We start from the raw sequence: 20,050 nt of genomic DNA on the forward strand, positions 1-20,050 counted from the left end.
CCCAGCGCACAGAGAAGTCCAAGATACAGTCGCCCAACGTTTCAATTACAAACCTGCTAAAAATCACAGGAAGATGAATTCCAGTATTGTCTAACTACAGTTAAGTGCACCGGGAGGATATTAACTATCTCCCTAGCCCTATTGATCTTCCTGTCTCCCGCTACTACTGGAAACAATTAGAGGTCAATAAGCAACATGAGACGAAATTTACAGCTGCCAGATAAACCATTTGGAAATATTTCCTTGCCCTTTTACATCAGTGGTTCTGTCAATATCGCAATCAAATATTTTTTATGGAAAAGAAAGTACCTTAGAAAATAGATCTGTGCTGTCCCATGGACTGGGAGCACAGTGTGTAAATGCACAGCCAGGGGCCGGCTGCTAGCAGCCTGCAAAGCAAAACCCAGCGCAAAAATAGCATCAAGACTTTCTGTTTTAACAGCAGCAGCCAGCCAGGAGCCACACTAATGCATTTACCCTCTTGGTGACCCTGCGAGAAGAAATAAGAAATCTTCTTCCTGAAGCAGCAGAGGAGGAAATCAGGGCATGAAGAGGTTGGGGGTGCAGTTTGCAAACAGCAGATGTGCAGTGACTCCCCTGCCCATGGATGAGGGTGTGGAAATGGCTGCACGGCTAGGCTGCAGAGCCCCTGGCTGGGGGCACATGTGTTGCATACAGGCATTGGGTACGTGCACTGAGTATATGCATTGGATGCACGTGTTGGATGCATACCTTGGGTGCATGTGTTGGGTATTGCACATGTATTGCACACATGCATTGGACACACGTTGGATGCCCACAGCTGTGCTGTGACTCCAGGGTGCCCATGCGTGCTCTGTGACTGCTCCATGGTCCTGCAGAGAAGCCTGGGTTGCCGCAGGATCAGACCCAGCATGGCCGCATGGCCACAGGGTGCTCCTGAGCTCCTGCTCCCGCAGTCATCTAGTCCCTGCCAGCGCTTCGCCTCCTGCAGCCAGTAATGGGGGCACGATCAGGGCACTGGGGCGAAGTGGGACACAATAACCACCTGAGGCGAGCACAGAGCCAACCCAGGAGCACAGGCACCCCTGCTCCAGCCCCCAGCATGGACACCAGGGATTCGAGACGATGCACTGGAATCTAATTTTGTTCATGGAAAGAGATATTCAACCTGAAGAGATGCATAGTTCTTACATGAAAAAAAAAGCCATAAAGTCTCTGCATACATGACAGATTTACTAAAGAAGCAATTCACTGCAGTGCCATCAAGCAAGCATACATACAGCTCAATTTTGTAAGGAATCATTCATGGTACATTTAGTAAGACTCTGGGATGAATGGGCTGAAGCATTCTTTTGCTATTTATCTCCTATTTTCCTTGCTTGTTAACTCCTCCTCCTCTAACTTGGCTGTCACCACATTCCCACCCCTGATCTGAGAAGAGAGGAGCCAGCAGCCACCCTGAGCTGCTGCAGAGCTGCGGGATGGAGGGGGGTGATGCTGCTGGGACAGCGGGGCTAGGGCAGGAATGGTTGATGGCCCATTTCCCTGCAAAGGGCTGAACCAAACCTCCAAACACTAACACCAGGAGCTGCCCCCTTTGAAGCAGCCCCCGCCTTGCCTCTTTTCTGCCGGGTTCTCTTCTGCAGAGGAGCCAAATCCCCTCCAGACCCCATCCTCCTCTCCCACTAGTGCAGGGGCTGTGGGTACTCTGATGCTCCCCATCCCTCCTGTCGTGAACAGCGTGGATGTGCCACACCTAGAATCATAGAATCATCTTGGTTGGAAAAGCCCCTCGAGATCACAGTATCACAGTATGTTTGGGATTGGAAGGGACCTCGAAAGATCATCTAGTCTAATCCCCCTGCTGGAGCAGGAATGCCTAGGTGAGGTCGCACAGGAACATGTCCAGGCGGGCAGATCACCGAGTCCAACCGTAACCCACCCCTGGCACTGCTCCACGTCCCTGAGAACCTCATCTCCACATCTGTTCAACCCCTCCAGGGATGGTGACTCCACCACTGCCCTGGGTAGCCTGTTCCAATGACCAACAGCCCTTTGGGGAAGAAATTGTTCCCAAGATCCAACCTCAACCTCCCCTGGTGAAACTTGAGGCCATTTCCTCTGGTCCTGGTGCTTGTTCCTTGGGAGCAGAGCCCGACCCCCCTGGCTCCAAGCTCCTTTCAGGCAGTTGCAGAGAGTGAGAAGGTGTCCCCTCAGCTTGTGAGACACTCCACAGGTGAGCAGCACTCCAGAGTCGTAAATTAAAAGCAAAGCTCTTCCTAAATCAGCCTTTTTCCCCCTAGGCTGGATTTAGCTAGCCCCCAGGTCCAGCCACGTGCCCCCCAGGCCGCGCTGCCCAAGCAGTGCTGGCTTCTGCGGGCTGAGCACGTTAAAGGCGGCCGCTTGTTAGAGCCGTTCTGTCCCCAAATGACCCCGGCTCATCTTGGAAGGCTCAGCTGCAGCGACACCTCCATCCTCCCAGTACCTGGAATTCCAGCAGAAGGGAGACATGCATCTCTGCATCCGTGCCGCTGGGAACAATTTTGTCAACAGCACTTTAACATCCAAGTGATTCTCATCGCAGCTGGTACTAGGAGCACTGGGAACTGCAATAAAAATAGTTTTATAAAATAAATTACCTAGCATTTGCATACACTGTGCATAAAAGCACACACTTGGATGCTGATGCTGAAAACTCCCCAGGTCCAGGGCTGGTCTGACAGCAACAAGGAAAATAGTAAACAGTGAAAAAAGCCCATTTTCTCCCCGTTATACCAGATGGCAAACAAAGGCTGAAGAGGAATACTTAGCACTTCTTAATTAAATACCACTTCAGCTCAGAGTCCAACTGGCTTGAGGTCAGTGAACAAGACCTTGTCACTCTCTCAGAGATGAGGGCACACCAGATTTCCCAGGGCAGGAGGACCAGGAGCTCAAGAGCATCCAAGGCCTTCTGCAGCCTCACAGTGCCAGTGGGCAGGATGCGGCAGGTACTCCAGGTCCTCCCCACCCCTCAGGTGATGCCCAGAGCCAAGACAGGGTCCCTCCGTGCTGCTGTGATTAAGAAATAACAATCTGTGGTCACATCCAGTACTTGCAGCATCACAGTGCAATAAAAGTTAATGATAATGGGGCAGAGCCGGACGGCGACTTGACAAGGTCAGAAAAGCTCCTTAGCAGGTGTCTTTGCCAAAAAGCACCAGGCGTCCCCCAAAACTCAGGGCTGCAGCATCCTCAGTACCCCTGTCCAGACTGCTAATACCGTTTTCTTTACTAAACTCCTGAGCAGTGATATATAGGAGGGCTAACAGCCTGCGAGGGTCTCATACATCATCTGCTTTTTTCATTATTAAAGGACTTGCGTGGGTATTTTGGAGGGCTAGCTGTGGAAAAGGCACAGAACTTGTGCTTCTGTCTCCAGGCTTTGGGGTGCTGAGAGCGACTGGAGCAAACAAGATGAAAGCAAACACAGAGTATTCTGACCTGGATGATCTGGGCTGCTGCTGGCGCTGTGTACTCCGCTTGCCCTAGTCCTGGTCCTTTTAAAAAGATTGTTGGCAAGGAGAAAGGGAAATCTTGAAATTGTCCAAAGCTTTCCTGGATCAAAATAGGAAGAAGATAAGACAATTCAGTGACGGTTCATTACGGCAAACAGCAGCCCCAGGCAGCGGTGGGCACACTGGCAGGTTGGACCTGACTTGGAAAACCCCCCCTAAACCCATCCTGCAGCCTAAGACTTGAGATCTATCTCACAGAGGGCTGCAGCCCCTCAAGGTGCAGGAGCCCCAGTGGTTTGTAGTTCTGTGAAGGGAAGAAAAAAAAGAATAATTTTTTTTCTTAAAGCCAAGGGTGGACATTTTTGAATGCCAAACCTCGTAATGATGGTACACGAGCAGCATCCCGCCGCAGCTGAGCCGCCATGCACGGGAAGGCACCAAGTCCTTTGGTGGTCCCAGAGCAAATGTCACCGTTTCAGTGGGGAAGCATGTATTTGAACAACAGCAAAACCCTTATTACACTGAGTCTTTTTGATTTCAAAACCAAACTCGCAGTAAAGACTCACTATTTGACTATGGGAGAGCTCTGCAGGTGGAGGATAACGCCATTCAGATACTGAGGAATTTCCAAAGCAACCTGCTGAAGGCTCTGTGCACTCAGCGGAGGGAGCAGGATGGATAAATGCAAACCATGTGTGTTGACAGTGACCAAGGGCTTGGGGGATCGGACGTCAAAGGCTCTAAATTTGGACATGACAAGGAACAAACTCCCTCTCCCCAGCCCCACTGCAAATACCGGGATGCTGCTTCAAGACACAGGATGAGGGAGCTTCACCAAATTCAAACGTCATTTTGAACGCATTCCCCAGCTCCGTGCATCCCCAAATCTGTGTACCCTCCCTAGTCTCGTGCATCCGCCAGCTCCATTCATCCCCCCAGTACCATGTACAACCCCACAACTGCCTCCAACCTGGCAGTCAAGCAGGGGGCACAGATATATTTCCCACCAAAAGGGCACAAGCAGGTGACTGTGGCTCAAATACCACCACACAGGTGACATGACACATGGTTCTGGCACACGCATTCCCTGCCCAGTGCCAGGGTGTGCAAAGGGCTGTGCAGGACACAGGAGCTTTCCCAGGCTGCTGGTCCCCCCCAGGCACCATTCTGGGGGTGCTGAGCTCCCCCGACACCCCTGCACCACCAGTTCTGCCTGTGCCAGTCCAGGGCTCCCAGCATCCTGCAGGAACAGCCCCTCTGGAAAGCTTGGGGTTAACAGCATCCTATTCAAAGGGCTTTTTTCTAAGAAACAACATTATTTACAGCTCCTGCCTCCTCAAGGGTAAATTTGCAGCCACATCATTAAGCGCAGACAAAAGCCTTTAACCAGGCTGGGGCAGGGGTATTCACAGCCCAGATGGAGCTGGGGGGCACCCAAGCACCCCGTGAATGCAAACCCGGGGTGGCTGCAGAGCATCCCCAGCAGCCTCGTCCCCAAGAGCCACACAGGGTTGAGTTGACCCTGTCACCACCAGAATGCAGAAATCTGTTAGCCGCCTGGTTGGCAAAGCCCCATCAGCTGAAAGGAAGACAGGCCCAGAAAAACCAACACCCCTCCCCATCCTTCCCGCTCCCCACCCTTTTACCAGCCACCCAGGCAACACCTCAGCCGCAGGCTCTCTGCCCGCCGAAATCCAACATTCACGGATGGGGAAAGAGGAGCCAAGATGCTCCCAGGCTCTCTGGTCTATGGGCAGTTTCTCATTTCTGCCAGCACTAATTGAGGACCACTTACCAGATGGAATAAACTGGCAATTTCTTTAGGGGTGACAAAACCAGTGCATCCTTCCAGCTGCAGCATATCCTTTCAGCTCCAGCTTCCAGGGCTTGAGCATCACCCCCATGAAGGGGCTTGGATGGGCTCCTGCCATCTTTCCTTTTTTTGAATGAAAAGAAGGCGAAAGGAGAGTGATTACATCCCTCTGCCCATGGCAGCCCAGAGAGCCAGGGGTTATATTACATGACAAAAAGCCACTGCACCTCCCTGCAAGATGATGTGCTGCTAAAACTCCAGTTAATTCCTGCATTCGACCTTCATAGCACACTCAAGCTAATGTGGTTCGGGGGCTGAGCAAGCCTCATCTCCCTGCACATAATTCAATAATGGTTTGGAAAGCGAGATCCTCAGATGCTTATGTTGTCATGGAATCCATGAAATAAGATTAATCGAGGCAGAGGAAAAGAAAGTGAGAAATCATAGCCTAGTTGGGGAGGATGAGAGAAGCCGAGGAGGATTGCTATCAAATACCAATAGGGCTCTCATCTGAGCATCTCCAGCCCTCTTCAGCACGGAGAGACTTGCTATTCCTTCACAAGGTCTCCAGCAACAATCCACAGGTCAGGCACTTCTCCAGTAACAGAAAAGGTACCAGAAAATGGTCTGAATTATTTCCATTTGGTGACAGCCCCGGGGTGCAGATATGCCACTGCAGGGAGCAATGCAACAGCTGCCTTAGTCCTCGGCTGGGTAGAGCCCCGTGTGCCACTCAACAGGCTGTACAGTCGTGATTAACTGCATTAATTAGGGGAACGTGGGAAACCCAGGGATGAGTAATGCTATAAATCTCCTCCTGCAAAGATGAAAATTATTCTTGAATTGATTTTGAGTGGCTGGGGAGCAATCTGCAGAGCAAAGGGCTCTGCTCCAACAGCCACCTGAACCGAGGGCCATGTCTCGCCTGCAAGAAGCTCTCCCCTTCCAGTGAACCAAACAGCATCCATTTGTCTATACCTGGGGCCAGAAGAGCAGGTAATGCCCCACATGTGCTTCTCCAGCTCCATCACCAACAAAGCACTGGCCAACAAAACACAGCAGCATCTATTTTCCACACCTCTTTCTTTGGGTTTTGATTACCCTCTGGAAAACTGCAAGGATCCTGCTCTGGATCATGAAGTGCAGACAACAGAAAGGTGAAATTAGAATTGAAACGGGATTTCCCCAGCACTGACACCCGTTATCACCCTTGCAATAATCCCCAGGGCACCTGAGTGCTGCTGAACTGTACCAAATTCTGGTACATGAACTAATCACGGAAGACAGCACTAAATCAAACCCACTGCTCTTGTTATATATCAGAGGTGGAACTGAGCCATAACATTTGGATGTGGATTTGTAGAGTCCCTAATTTAGGAGTGGGTTGAATTTCATTCGTACCGGATCTGACACACACGCGTTGGGTGGCTGCTTTTCCAGGAGGCGGGAAAAAACACAAAGCATTTTAAAAGGAAGAAGAACAACTTTCTTCTTAGGCCTCCTTAACATCGCTCTGAATGCAGAAATCACTCCAGAGATCATTTAGACATGCTCAGCTGATAATTTAAGCTTATAATTAAAAAATGATTTATTGACATAAGCTTTAGTGGAAGAAGATGTTAAAGTTTCATATTAAATCTATAAAAGTCCTCATTCACATCCTTTAGACTCAAGGATTATTTATAACGGGCCCTTATACCTGGAGGGGTGGGGTGAGAATAAAATCTCTGTACCTGCTCCATTTCCCCCGTGGGGATAAATCCTTCTCAGGTAATTCTCAGACGGGACAGGACCTGAGGAATCATTTCAGTTTCACTCTTCATCACGCTTGGTTTTAATCAGTTTGTCAGGATTCCCTTCGCTCATCAGAGAAGGCAAACCTGAGTGTCTCAGTTGCTGCACACCCCCCTGCACCAGCCAAGGGCAGGAATAAGATCAGACAGCGCAAAAGAGACAAAATGAGTCAGGGAGGGGCCTGATGAAAAATAACATTTTAAGTGCCACCAGGAGGGAGGACTGAGCTGTCCTGCTCACAACCCGCTGGGACAGCAGCTGCACAGTGCTGTACTTTACGGTGCTTAAAAACTATTTTTGTTTTTTTATCTCCAGGTGTTGCAAGGCTGGGAAAGGACTTTAGGGACCAGTCCAGTGTGTCCCAGGGCTTCCCATCTGCACCAGTGAGCCAGAGCTGGTGGAGATGGGGAAGAACCTGGTCCTGATGGAGACCCTCCTGCACACAGAGGAGGGCAGCTCTTCCCACTGCTCTCAATGGAATCATAGAACCATTTTGGTTGGAAATGACCTCAATTTCATTGAGTCCAACCATTTCCTCACCCCTGGCACCACCCCATGTCCCTGAGAACCTCATCTCCATGTCTCGTCAACCCCTCCAGGGATGGTGACTCCACCACTGCCCTGGGCAGCCTGTTCCAATGACCAACAGCCCTTTGGGGAAGAAATTGTTCCCAAGATCCAACCTCAACCTCCCCTGATGCAACTTGAGGCCATTTCCTCTGGTCCTGGTGCTTGTTCCTTGGGAGCAGAGCCCGACCCCCCCTGGCTCCAAGCTCCTTTCAGGCAGTTCAGAGATCAGAAGGTCTCCCCTCAGCTCCTGTTCTCCAGCTGAACCCCCCAGGTCCCTCAGCTGCTCCTCTGAAAATATCACATCAAAATGAGGGTGAAGCACAAAATATCTACAGCTGTGAGTAGAATATTGATCAGCCTGTGCCACCCAGCTGTGGCTGCAGGGACCCCGAGAAAAGCATTTTCCTCCGGCCATCCCCAGCGACAGCCCCTCAGACGCAGGAAGGTGACAATTAGAGCAAATATCTTTTGCAAGATAAGGAAAACATGGTTTCCTGCAGACTTTACAACAGATCCCACTCTTGGCAAGGCCAGAAGAAACCCAGCGAAATGCCATCGATCGCAGCAAAGTTCCTCCCTTTTCCTTTTTATCAGTTGTTTTAGGTCAAAGTCTTTCCTCGCAGGCTCTAAATATGCTCTGTCAACAGCGGTGAGGCAAGAACGAGAGGTCACACGTGATGGCCTTCTGCTAAGCAGCTCCATGTTACTTTACTCAACATTTACTCTGCGCAGTGCCCACAAATCCACCTGATGGGGGAAGGTAAATATTGCCCCAGCTGACACTCTCCCAGAGGAATGCTTGCACATCACTCAGCGATGCTGGAAATGAATCACCTTTCAAATATTTGCTTTATCTTACCTTACCGTATAATTAGCATCTCGACTCCCCTACTGATTTTATTTTGTGAGCAGTTAAATAGTTGACTTTAAACTCACGACAGAGGCAGCGAAGCCTGAAGATGATGAAGTGGGGAAGCTGGGGGAAATCTTCAGCTTCCATCGTGCCCTTTTCGCCCAGGACCCATCCCCAATCGAACCCAACCTTGTTCTGAGCCGGGTGACATCCCCAAACCTGCCCAAAACCAAAGATAAACACCCCAAATCCCCAATACCCTGCTCACCCCTCTGCAGCCACAGCAACACACCTCATCCTCTTGTCAGAAAAGCTGCAATCTCAGCAGTCCATAGCAGAGCATTATATAGCTGTAATTAGTATTTAATTTAGATTGGAGAAGGTGATAACTATTATATGTTTACTAAATATCAATTAATTATTTAAGATATGTTTGTCGCAGCTCACAACAATGCCATAGATGTGTATCAGGTCTCCGCTAAACCTTAATAAATACATGCTTTTAGCAAACAAGCAGTTTTTAAACTGTAATAGCTATTCCACCAGATGAAATTGAAGGATTAACCGGAGGCCGTGCATGATTTTGACGCTGGGTAAGGAGGCTGAGCAGAGGAGGGGCTAGGAAGGGACATTTGGTCCCCCTGGATGTCCCTCAGTATCCCCACCAGCGCCGGGTGGGCCGGGATGCCCCGGGATGTCCTGAGCGTCCTCCTCAAGCATCCTCCTTGGTGGGAGCGCCCGCCCAAGCAAGAGGCAGGAGCTGAAACTGCTGCTGGAGCAACAGCATGCACAGGACAGGGGACTGTCACAAACAATGACTTGCTTTATCCCTTCGCGTTTTGTTCCCATGGCACCAAGGTCAGGAGGAAAGCAGATTTATTAAAGCATAAACAAACTGCATAAATGCTTATGGTAATTCCACTTCCGCTAAAAATACCGGTTATTTTTAAAGCTACTTTAAATTATCTCCTTTCTAATGAAAACTCACATGTAATCTGTTAGTGAGGGATGTCTGTTGAACCATGAATTATTCAAAGAAGTCTCTGTTCTGTTATCTGGAGTCTCTGGAGATTATTCCCACCATTGTCCGTTGTGATGGGTCATTATGCACTCTGTGAATTTAATCTTTTAGGCTATCCAGCAGCACAGAAAAAATGTATGAATAACAATTTTCCTGTAATAACCTTCAACTAACCTTTCAACCAGAGTGAGTAATTCCAATCCTATTTTCACATCAATAGAAGAGTCAAAGCTAGGCAATTATCTCTTATCTGTTCCATAACCCTCCCCCTTTAATTTTTAAAAAGGATGTTAAAGTACTTACTGGAGGCAAGAAGAAGAAAGGAGGCTGGAATGAAGTATGGGCAAATTTTGATGAGCAGTGATAGGGGTGCAGTTCAGATAATTATTAATTTCTTCCCCTCCCCCCCCATTTTGCCACATTCCTCCATCCCGGTGGCACACCAGTTGCCTCATCCACGTCCTTACTGGGGTAGGGGGAGGAACACCCCTCCAACCATGCAGTTTCCCCCTTTTTGCCCTAAATCTGTGGGGGAAACATCACCGAGGGGGTGCAGCCTGGCTGCTCTCTATCCATGATGTCCCCAAGCTGCCTCCAAAAGCAGCGATGAAGCTCCTGGTGTGCCCAGGCAGCTCTTTTGAGGGGTAACAGAGCCCAAACCCACTTTCCAGCAGCCCCCCCACCCCCCTGCTTCCAGGGAATTGCAATGGGGAGAGGAATGGGACACACGCCCCACAAGAGGTGACACCTGGGCTCCAGCCACCTGTGTGACCGGCCCCATGCCAGCATAGAACAGGGGTTACTGGAAGTGCTAGCATCCCCAGGGGCGTCCTGGGGGTGACATGAATGTGTAGGGAGGTTCCAGGCAGCACTGAGGGCACGCTGGTGAATCCCTGTGTGCTTGGATGTGGGTTTGCTCGGCCGGGTACCACACCAGCCATGGCTAAAGGTCAGAGGTTTGTGACGATAAGCCAAGAATGAGTAAGCTGATTGCCAGACTCCAGCTCTCCGGTGGGAATTTATATCAGCTGAACTCTGGAAAAAAAACCTCACCAAGGCTCAGGAAGGGACGTTTGATCAGCAAAGCAGGCTCTGCAAGGAGTAGGAGCTGTGGGGTGAGAAACAGGACCCCGAGCAGCACCCAGTTCACCCAGCTCCTGACTGCTCTGCTGCCAGGCAGCATCCTCAGCAACTGCCAAGTCAGGGATGCTGATGTCTCACTGCATCTTTTATCCTGTGCCCCTCACGCCGCAGCCGTGCGCACAGACCAGCCCTCAGACCCCCACCTCTGGTCCTTGCCCTCAGAACAGGGATTTGTGATGGGACTTTGCTGGCGGAGAGCCCTGGAACATCTGCTCTGAATTAAAAGACCCTGGGTTTTCAAGGTCAAGGCTGCGGAGCTGTCTGTCCTGCCAGCTTGGGCCCATTAAAATGTGGATTATCACACATTCGCAGACATACACATATATATACACAGAGCAAGAACTGCAACCTGGCGGAGCCTGTGCATGCCCCAGCCCCAGCTGTCGTTGTTGCAAACACAACGGCATCCATCAATGCAAATCCCCTTCTCCAGTAAGTGTATAAAATTGCCCTATTTGCACTTGGTATTTCCTTCAGGAACAGAAATATCGCCAGAGTAATCTCGGCTGGATTGCCAGCGCTGCGCTGCAGAAGGATCGCATTTGAAAGTCTAATGACGGACATATTCCTCCTAATCAGAGCAGTAATTTCATGGGCAAAACACCCCATTGTTTTGCAGAGAATGGCAACCAGGAAACAAGAATGCCGTGCTAAACATTAATTGTATCAGTGCCCAAGCATTTAAGAGAGCAGGGACTTCTCTGAGTAACAACCACCCCAGTTTTTGGGCCAGTTGTCTTTAAGAGCCCTGGAAGTGGATGAGAAGGCTGAACTGCCGCCAGCTGGCAGGCTGGCGAGCTCCGGATAAATGCAGCCTATTGTTCGGGGCTTTTACAACAGCACCATCGAGCAAAGAGGAAAGAAAAAAAAAAAATTAAAATGAAAATGAAAAAAAATCAGCTGGCAACACAGAGGTGAGGGCAGAATAGGGATGCTCAGCGCACGGGGCTGGCAGGGTGGGAAATCAACGCCTGGCTTGTTGCTTGCTGGGGAAGGTTTAACAGTCAAGACCTTGTTTTGGGGGAAATTCTTTTGCCATGAGCTTCCCCAGCAGCTCATCTGTGCAAATGGCCCAGGCTGTGCCTGTACATGGCCGAGAGCGAGCATCCCCCGGCCCCGCCAGAGCGGAGCATCGTGGGCAGGGCTCCCCACGCTGCCCGCTCCCTGCCCCAGAGCCAACCAGCCTGTTTATCCTCCATATTGCCAAGCCCTCCCCAGCTCACACCACTTTAAGCCGATTAGAGATGGGTAGGTGTTGCTCAAATGCACTTGCCGCGCGTGTCCCAACACGTCTGCCTGTCTGGCCAGCAGAGATGTTTGAGCGGCGCTGGCCAAGTCTCTATAAATTACTCCTTAGTCACCCAGGCTGAGATCTCTGTGCTACATCTCAAAAAATAGCTGTAGGCTGAGAACAGACCTCTAAAACGCAATTAAAAGGACCCAGAAAGTAAATAGAGCAGGGTGAAAAAAACAGAGAAATCTCCGAAGTCAGAGCTCCCCTGTGTTCTTTCATAAATACCATGCAATAGTCTGTCCAGGGGGTTGTTGGAAATAAATCAGGGCAGTTGTGAAGAGCCCAGCGAGGTGCATTTGTCACGCTAGATGTTCCTGGGTTATGGGGAGGAGAGCAGATCTGCGGGCAGTGCCTCGATCCCTGCAAAGGCAGCAGAGAGGAGGAAGAAGAGGATGATGAGACGGCATCCAGCAGCTGCAGCCCTTGGGGTGCTATGTTTGCTTCTTGCATTATTTAGTCCTCAATTAAAAGTACCAGCAGCACTGATGTGGGTGAGCACCCAGACCTGCATGCAGCCAGGGGGGCCCACAGATGCTGCCGGGGACTCGAGGACACCCCTGTCCCCAGCTCTGCAAACCCACGTGCCTCAACAGAGCCTTCACACAAGGTTCCCACCAGCAGGTACCAGAACCCTCTCTTGCAGGTGACCTACCAGTTGATGGTTCAGAGGAGGAAGCATCACTTCCCAGAGACCTCTGGGCTCCCAGAGGTGTCATGACATGCTCCAAGCAGCTGTGCCATATCTGGACGGTCCCCCATGGGTAGGCACTGAGCTCTCCCCATTGCCCCCATTTGCTTCCCAGGGCTCCCTCAGCCCAGGGACCAGCAAAGGACTCTGTGCAGATCTCGCCAGCTGATATTTCTGGACTTCTCAGACATTAACTCGCTCAAACACTCCGACTGGATTGAGACCCAGTACTTGCACTGCAAAATTATGCCTATCAACAGCTCTGTTTCCTCCAGAGGAATGGAATATGTGCTTTAATGACTCCAGTTGGCTTTACAGCCTGAAACACAATTGTGCTGCCTGTGGCCAAATTTCTACTCAGACAATTTTTAAAAGTGCAGTCACACGTCTGGGCTCACAGGGGTCTGGATGCTCATCCTCAAAGTCCCCATGGGAGCTGACAGCTCCCTGGGGCTCAGAGCTGTGGGTCAGCACAGAACAGGGGGCTTGAGAGAGTCACCCGAGAGGTCCCACCATGGCCAGGTGCTCTGCAAATGCAGCAGAAGATGCACTGGGCAACACTGGGGCACAGCACCCTGAGCCCCCACTGCAGTGCCATAGAGAGCACCAGGGATGGGGTCAGTGCGCAATCTGACATCCCGATGGTGGGAACAGTGGTAGGTTCGCAGGCAAAGCTTGAACCACAGTGCACAGTTCTCCCTGTTTTGATCTGGCTGGGAGATACCATCATCTCATGCAATGAGTTTCCACTTGGGTGGAGGGGAAGAACTTTTGATGGGGAAAGACTTTCTAGCAGAGTCTGTTGCGATAGGACATGGGGTGATGGTTTTAAACTAAAGGAGGGAGATTCAGGCCAGACATGAGGAAGAAATTTTTGCCCCTGAGGGTGGTGAGAGCTTGGCCCAGTTCACCCAGAGAGGTGGTGGATGCCCCATCCCTGGAGACATCCCAGGCCAGGCTGGACGGGGCTCTGAGCAACCTGAGCTGGTGAAGATGTCCCTGCTCACGGCAGGGGTGGCACTGGGGGAGCTGGGAAGGTCCCTTCAACCCAAACCATCCTGTGATTCTAAGAAACGCCATCTTGGAAGAGACACCAAGCAGGACAGCTGGGATGGGATGTTATTTTGGAGCAGGGAAGACTGATGAACACCCAGGCAAAGGCGAGGCAGGGCTGAGATGCAGCAGAGCAAAATGCCCAAAATGCTTCATCTTCCTGTCCAGTGGCGGAGAGCAGGAGCTGGTTTTCCAGTGCAGCTCTGCACGGATCCATCCCACTTGCTCCAGTGCTGGTAGTGGCTGGGGCAGAGCAAACACTAATGAGGCAGCGAAGACAAACATTTTGTCAGCGCTGACAGAGGTTAGCTTTTATTAAAGCAAAAAAAAAAAATTAATTGGGACAGCTTCCAAACGAGCCCTGGCGATGAAAGGGAGGGCGCAGCGGGGAGGCAGGTGTGTGCGCCCGCCGAATGAGAGCCATCGACAGCCCACTGCAAGCAGGTAATTTTAGAGACAATGATTTAGAGCGAAGCACAGAGAGGATTTCGGAAACCATGGTACCGGGTCCCTACGGTGCTCATTAAGGTTGTACAGATTGCATTTCCCATCTCCCCGCTAGCCCTCCAAAGTGCCTGTTATTAATTCATAAAAACATTGCAAGAGTGATTGAATCCAATGATTACTGGAGCAGGCAAACACAAGAGATGGTAAAATATTCGGTCTCTCTCTATCAAGGCTCTCTGAGCACAAAAAAAAAGGAGAAAAAAAAAGTGTTGTGAAATATTAATCAGAGCTGTTTGCCCCTGGGCAGAAAGCGGGGAACGGTGCAATCAGTGCCGCGCGAGCTTTCCCAGTGACATCTATTTGAGAAGCTGATTACTGTGGGTAAACATCACTAAATATTCTGGATCTTTGGATTTCACCTCTTGTGTCGCCACTAAAATCCGATTCCCTTATCATGCCTCCGCAGGCACCGCCCCAGGGGAACCACAGCTCCTGTCACAGCCAGGGGGACACAGGCTGAGGGAGAATTGCTGTGATGGCATCGGGAACACCAGCCTGGGGATGACGGCAGAGAGGATGGCGCAGGAGCCCGGGGCAGACCAGAGAATTTACTGCCTGCTATGAGCCCTGCAAGTGTAACTAATGGATTGAAGACACATGGGGAGCACAAACAATTAATAGAAAATTAAGAGAAAGCAGCACATTAGCATTGTTACAGCCAGAGCTAGAATCCAGCGCAGATGCGACCATGTCCCCCCTGCGCAGGCAGCGGAGGGGACACTGGGGACCCCGCGCCGCCCCCAGCAATAACCCTGTGCTCTTAATGAACCTCTCACCACTAAGGTTGCTGTTAATTAGCTATGTAGTCTAATCTAATTGTTTAAAATATAATTGAATTTAACGGAGCCATCCATGCCGTTACTTCTCCTCGCTGCTCTTGCAGAGCGGGCAGGGCGCTGCCCGCATCCTCACGCATCCCCAACTCTCCTTACCCTCCCTTTCTGTCAACACTGCCTTTCCATTTATTTTTTTTTTCCTGGTTTGTCTATCACCTCCCAAAAAGCAGAAAACCTTGACCTTGGAAAGAGACTTTTTTTCCAGTAAGCAAAAATATCCGAGTATCGTTTTTTTAAGAAAACCTCCCAAATTCCCAATAGAAGCAAGAATTGAAATTATTTTCTCCCAAAGCCATTTTTCTTTGGAAAAAAAAATACACTTCAGTAAAATTTTCAACTGGTTCCAGTCCTCAGGAAGCCGTTAATTACTTGTCATGAACTTCTAAAATAATTCTCCCCCTTGCAACCTTGGCCCACACAGCCTCCGCTTCCCCGGCCGCTCGAAACATCTCAGCGCAGCCAAAGCAAACGGCTCTGGGAGCAGAACGTGCGTCTCTCCCAGATGTTCAGGCATTAAAACAAGCGTTAGGAAACGTGTGCGAGAGTGATGATGGACGCCTCGCATTGTCAGACTTTCCTGGCTTGGCAACAACCCCAGGGCTGGCGCTGAAGTGATGGCCGAGAAGCCACGGGGACATTGATGGAGTCTGGTGCGAGCACCGGCCCGTTCCAGGAATGGTTTTGGAAACACAGTGTTTTGTTTTCGACCAAGCTGGCTGAGATGGGGAGGGTTTCCCTGAGCATCGCTGTGCAGGCAGGGCTGGGGGAGCTTTTTTCCCCCACTTTTTTTAATTCACAATGGTCAGATTTTTCTCTAGCCAAGCTGTTAACTCCAAAATGCACAAACCCATGAAGCCCCGACAACCTGCTCCCCTGCATGTACGTAATCCATCTGAAACACAAACGTGCACTCTTGTTTTGCTTTGGGGTGATTTTTTTGCTGGAATTACAGCGAAGGAAACCGAGCTGTCCTTATTCAAAACTTATACACAACCTACTTATTATCACACCACAGCTTCTCTCCCCTTGCCAAGCCAACAAGAGTAACTTTACCCCGTATTCGTGCACTTTCTGACCCCACCACTTGCCCTGTACAGGCATTTCTTTCCAGTTCATTCCAATTCTGAACGATTTGGGGATGACATCAACCCAAGACTGCCAGGTTTTGTCCATCCTAGGACACCAGCTCCCCCGAGCAGCCCCTTCCCAGCTCCTCCAGCCCCAGTAACATCCACACAGTCACACACAGAGATATAAAACGCCCACCCTGACACCAGCTTCTTCAGCCTTCCTGGATTTCCCTGGGCTGTCTTGGTTTGGGCTCATTCCCAGTCTTTTCAGGCAATGAGTTCATGGTGGGGGGGACAGTCACTCCATCCCCAGCAAACACCACAGAGGGGACAAGTCAAGACCTGCAATTCCCGTTTAACTCACCCCAGTAGCCTGAAAATAAGCCTGGACATCTTCGTCAGAGCATCTCTCTGTTGAGCGGTTCAAATCCTGCAATGCTCGGACATGCAGCTGAAGCACTTTGTGTTTAATTGCAGAGGAGTGCACATTTTATATATAAAAATTTGTACCACTTAAGTCCCATTAGGAGAAGACAAAGCTGAATGTGAAAAGCAGCATTATCCTTATGTAACAATAAAACTACAAATTTGGAGCAGCAAATAGAGATGGGCTGATCTCAAGAGGGTTGGAAATTAAGTCCAGTTCAACTAAGTGCTTGGATGATTTAAACCACTTGTGTGTACAAAACCTGGCTGGAAATCCCAGGGGAACCCAAGTGAAAACTTTTGCCTGTCCTGAATTTCAGTGGATGAGCAAGAAAACTTTTCTTGTGGCAGTTTAGTGTTTTTCATTCCAGTCCCTGAAGAAAACAGGAAATGTGGAGTTAGATGAGAAGAAGTCAGCCACATTTTTGACCTAATAGAAAGGTCCTGTTCACTGGCCAGGCAAAGGGAGCTGGAGTTTGCCCATCTCCTGTCCACACTTGGTTGTACAGATCCTGCAGCATCCCCTGTCACGGGGCAGGGAATGGGACAAAACATTTCAAAATTACCAATGTCATCTAAAATTCCAACTAGAAGGGAGGGGATGCCAGCCCGCTGGAGCACCCACACGCCTGACTTGCAAGGATGACCGTGGTCTGTCTGTCCATCTGCCCGTCAGCCTGTGCCACTGCCCTGCCAGACATAGCACAAAGTCTTGGGTGGAGCTCACAGGACGAAATAAGCCCAGACCAGTCCTTAGTCTTGGCTTTACTGCCATGGGGACAGCCAAGGCGACATCCTGTTTCCAGCCTGAACTGCAGGAGAGCTCCAGAGCCACCACCCAGCACAGCCTGGCACCCAGGGATGCACAGTGATTGATCTGAATAACGATCTCATTTACATGCAGCTCCAAATGGTGCACACATGTGGTTTTTTTCCTCTCTCCTGCAAGAGGAGCTCCTGGCTACCCATCTGGGCTCCCCAAGCTTAGAGCAGAGACAAGTGGAGGGGACAGTTACTCAGGACTTCAGCAGCACCAGACCTGTTGCAGTTGCCCACCTATGACTTTTTCAACGAAAAAAAACCACAAGATGTGCTCCTTGGCTCATCATCACTTTCCACACCCCAGGATAATCTCAGTGGCTCTCAATGCATCACTCCAAACCTGACAGCAGCATCACACCAGGCGCCGTGGGATTTGGGGGGGTTGAGGCCACCCATCGGTGCCCAGCCTGGGCCTAGGGGTGGCCAGTACTCAGGACACTCTGGGAACTGGAGGATTTGCCCAGGTCTGTGCTTGGCCCCAGCATCACGGGTCACCTCCACCAGCACAGGCAGACCTGCCAAAAGGATGGCGTGTGCTATGCAAAAGGGGTGTAGCCTCCCATTTTGGGGAGGCACCCAGTTTAACACATGCACCGGAAGGTCTGGGCAGCTCTGTCCAACACCCCACATGCACTCGGATTTCCTCTGCTCTGGAAAACCTCCCTCCCCACAGTGTGGTGATGGGCTCGGGGCTGGCAGGATGTGGTGGTCCCAGCGCGATGCCGAACTGGGGGAGCAGAAAGGAGCTTCAGAACGATGGCTGCAGCTGCAAACTCTGGTGCATCCACCCCAGTGATGGAACCCTGTGCTGGGACCAGCTCCTCCGCCCCTTCCCCACTGCCAGCAAGGCTTTCCTCTTCAAAGAACAACTTGTATCAATATTTCCCTAAACAAACAAAGCCAACTGTGAGGTATTCCCCAAAGCAACCTCGAAAAACAGGATCTGGTTTGTACAGCGGAGCACGGGATGCAAATGCAGCAGCTGTTGGAAGCCGCACGCAGCGATGGGGATGCATTTAATATCTGCGCCTGATGACTGAGTGCAGTTGAGACTAGACCGCTTAAGTCAGCGTGTGGTTTTAAGTGCCGCACTGGCTGTTATTGCTGCTGATGGGAGAACAGCCCCATTGCCACCCGCCCGCGACGGCTCTGCAAGGAGCTCACCCAGAGAAACAACGGAGAGTACAGCAGAAAAGCTAAAATTAAAATCCTCAAGGAAAAGGGGATGAAGGAGAGTGCTCGTTAGCAAGAGGAAGCAAACATCCAATAAAATGACATTTTGCTTTTTAATACGTTGTGCTTGGAGGGGTTTCCACCCTTGGCCATCGATTTGTTGCTTGTAGGTATTTTCCCTTCTGCTCAGTCACCAAGCCCAGCCTCATTACTGATTTTTTTTTTCCTTTCTTTACAGTGAGACTGGAATTTAAGTTTCCACTTGGAGAACATAAGCTGTGATATATGTATATTCCCATTAATAAAACACATTTTGTCTGAGGCTGCTCACAGCACGGCCATTGCCTTAGCTTGTCTCTGGCAATGCAATGACTGTTGGCTTATTTTTTCAAATACTGGTGAATCCCAAAAGGTTTGTGAAATTCAGCATGTCTGGATACTCACTTAAGGAGACAGGTTAGTCATTATTTAGCCCTCTCCTGTTTAAAAGGCTTCAGCTGGCCAATCGATGAGTAAAACCAGGACAACGCTGCAAGCATCAAAAGCCCAGCCAAGGCCAAATTCCCAGACTACAGTAAAGCTCATTCATCCTCGCAGGATGACGGCAGGGAGAAGAATCGTGATCAGTTCACAAATGGCTTTCAGAATAAACAGAGGACTAAAGTTATTAGATAATGTATTTGCAATTAATAGTCTGTCCAGTTGCAGGCCCAATTGAAGGAGAGAGAAAGGGGACCTGGAAAAAGCCTTGCTCTTCTTGACTAGAGTCCTGTTGCACATTTTAATTGACAAATTAAATCCTGATAGCTCAGAAAGAAAATTCACTTGCAGCTTTGATGTTCCAGAGCTGCCACGGTGGAAGGGGAGAGGAATGACATGACAAGGGCAGGGGAACAACACGACTCCATGGCCACACCAGCCCTGGCTCAGCTTCGTTCATTCTTCTCCTTTTTTTTTTTTTTTTTTTTTCCAAAATACAGGAAAAGTTGAAGAAACAAGGGCATGGTCCTCCCAAACTAAAGCATTAAATGGCCATTCGAATTTTGCCAGAATAATCAACATAAGATCTTACCTTTCCAAATTGGTCTGTCCTGGGGGAACCAGCTCTCCTGGGAATCAGGAGAGGGACAGAGCCAAGCGAGGCTGCAAATCCAGCCAGAAACAGGCAAAATTCAGTGAGAAATGGGCAAAAGTCCTGCCGAGGCTTTGGTCCAACTGAAGCCAAACCCTATTTCAGCACCATCCTGAATGTCTGGGCTTACTCAAATAATTGGTTCCACTTTTGAGTTGCGCTAAATAAATAAATATGTTTTGAAGCTGATGAAGTCTTTTAAAAATTCATTTAAAAATTCATTAAAGAGCTGAGAGCAGAGATTGCAGCCTGAAAGCCTCTTCCATCGTGATTTACTGCTCTGATTTGTGCAGGAGAAAACAGTGAGTTCTCCCTGCAGCACTGAGCCCTGCCATACGGGCTGGAGAAAATTTCAAGGGACATAATTAATAAGAAC

The sequence above is a fragment of the Patagioenas fasciata genome, chromosome 12, assembly GCF_037038585.1.
Source record: "Patagioenas fasciata isolate bPatFas1 chromosome 12, bPatFas1.hap1, whole genome shotgun sequence".
Taxonomy (NCBI): domain Eukaryota; kingdom Metazoa; phylum Chordata; class Aves; order Columbiformes; family Columbidae; genus Patagioenas; species Patagioenas fasciata.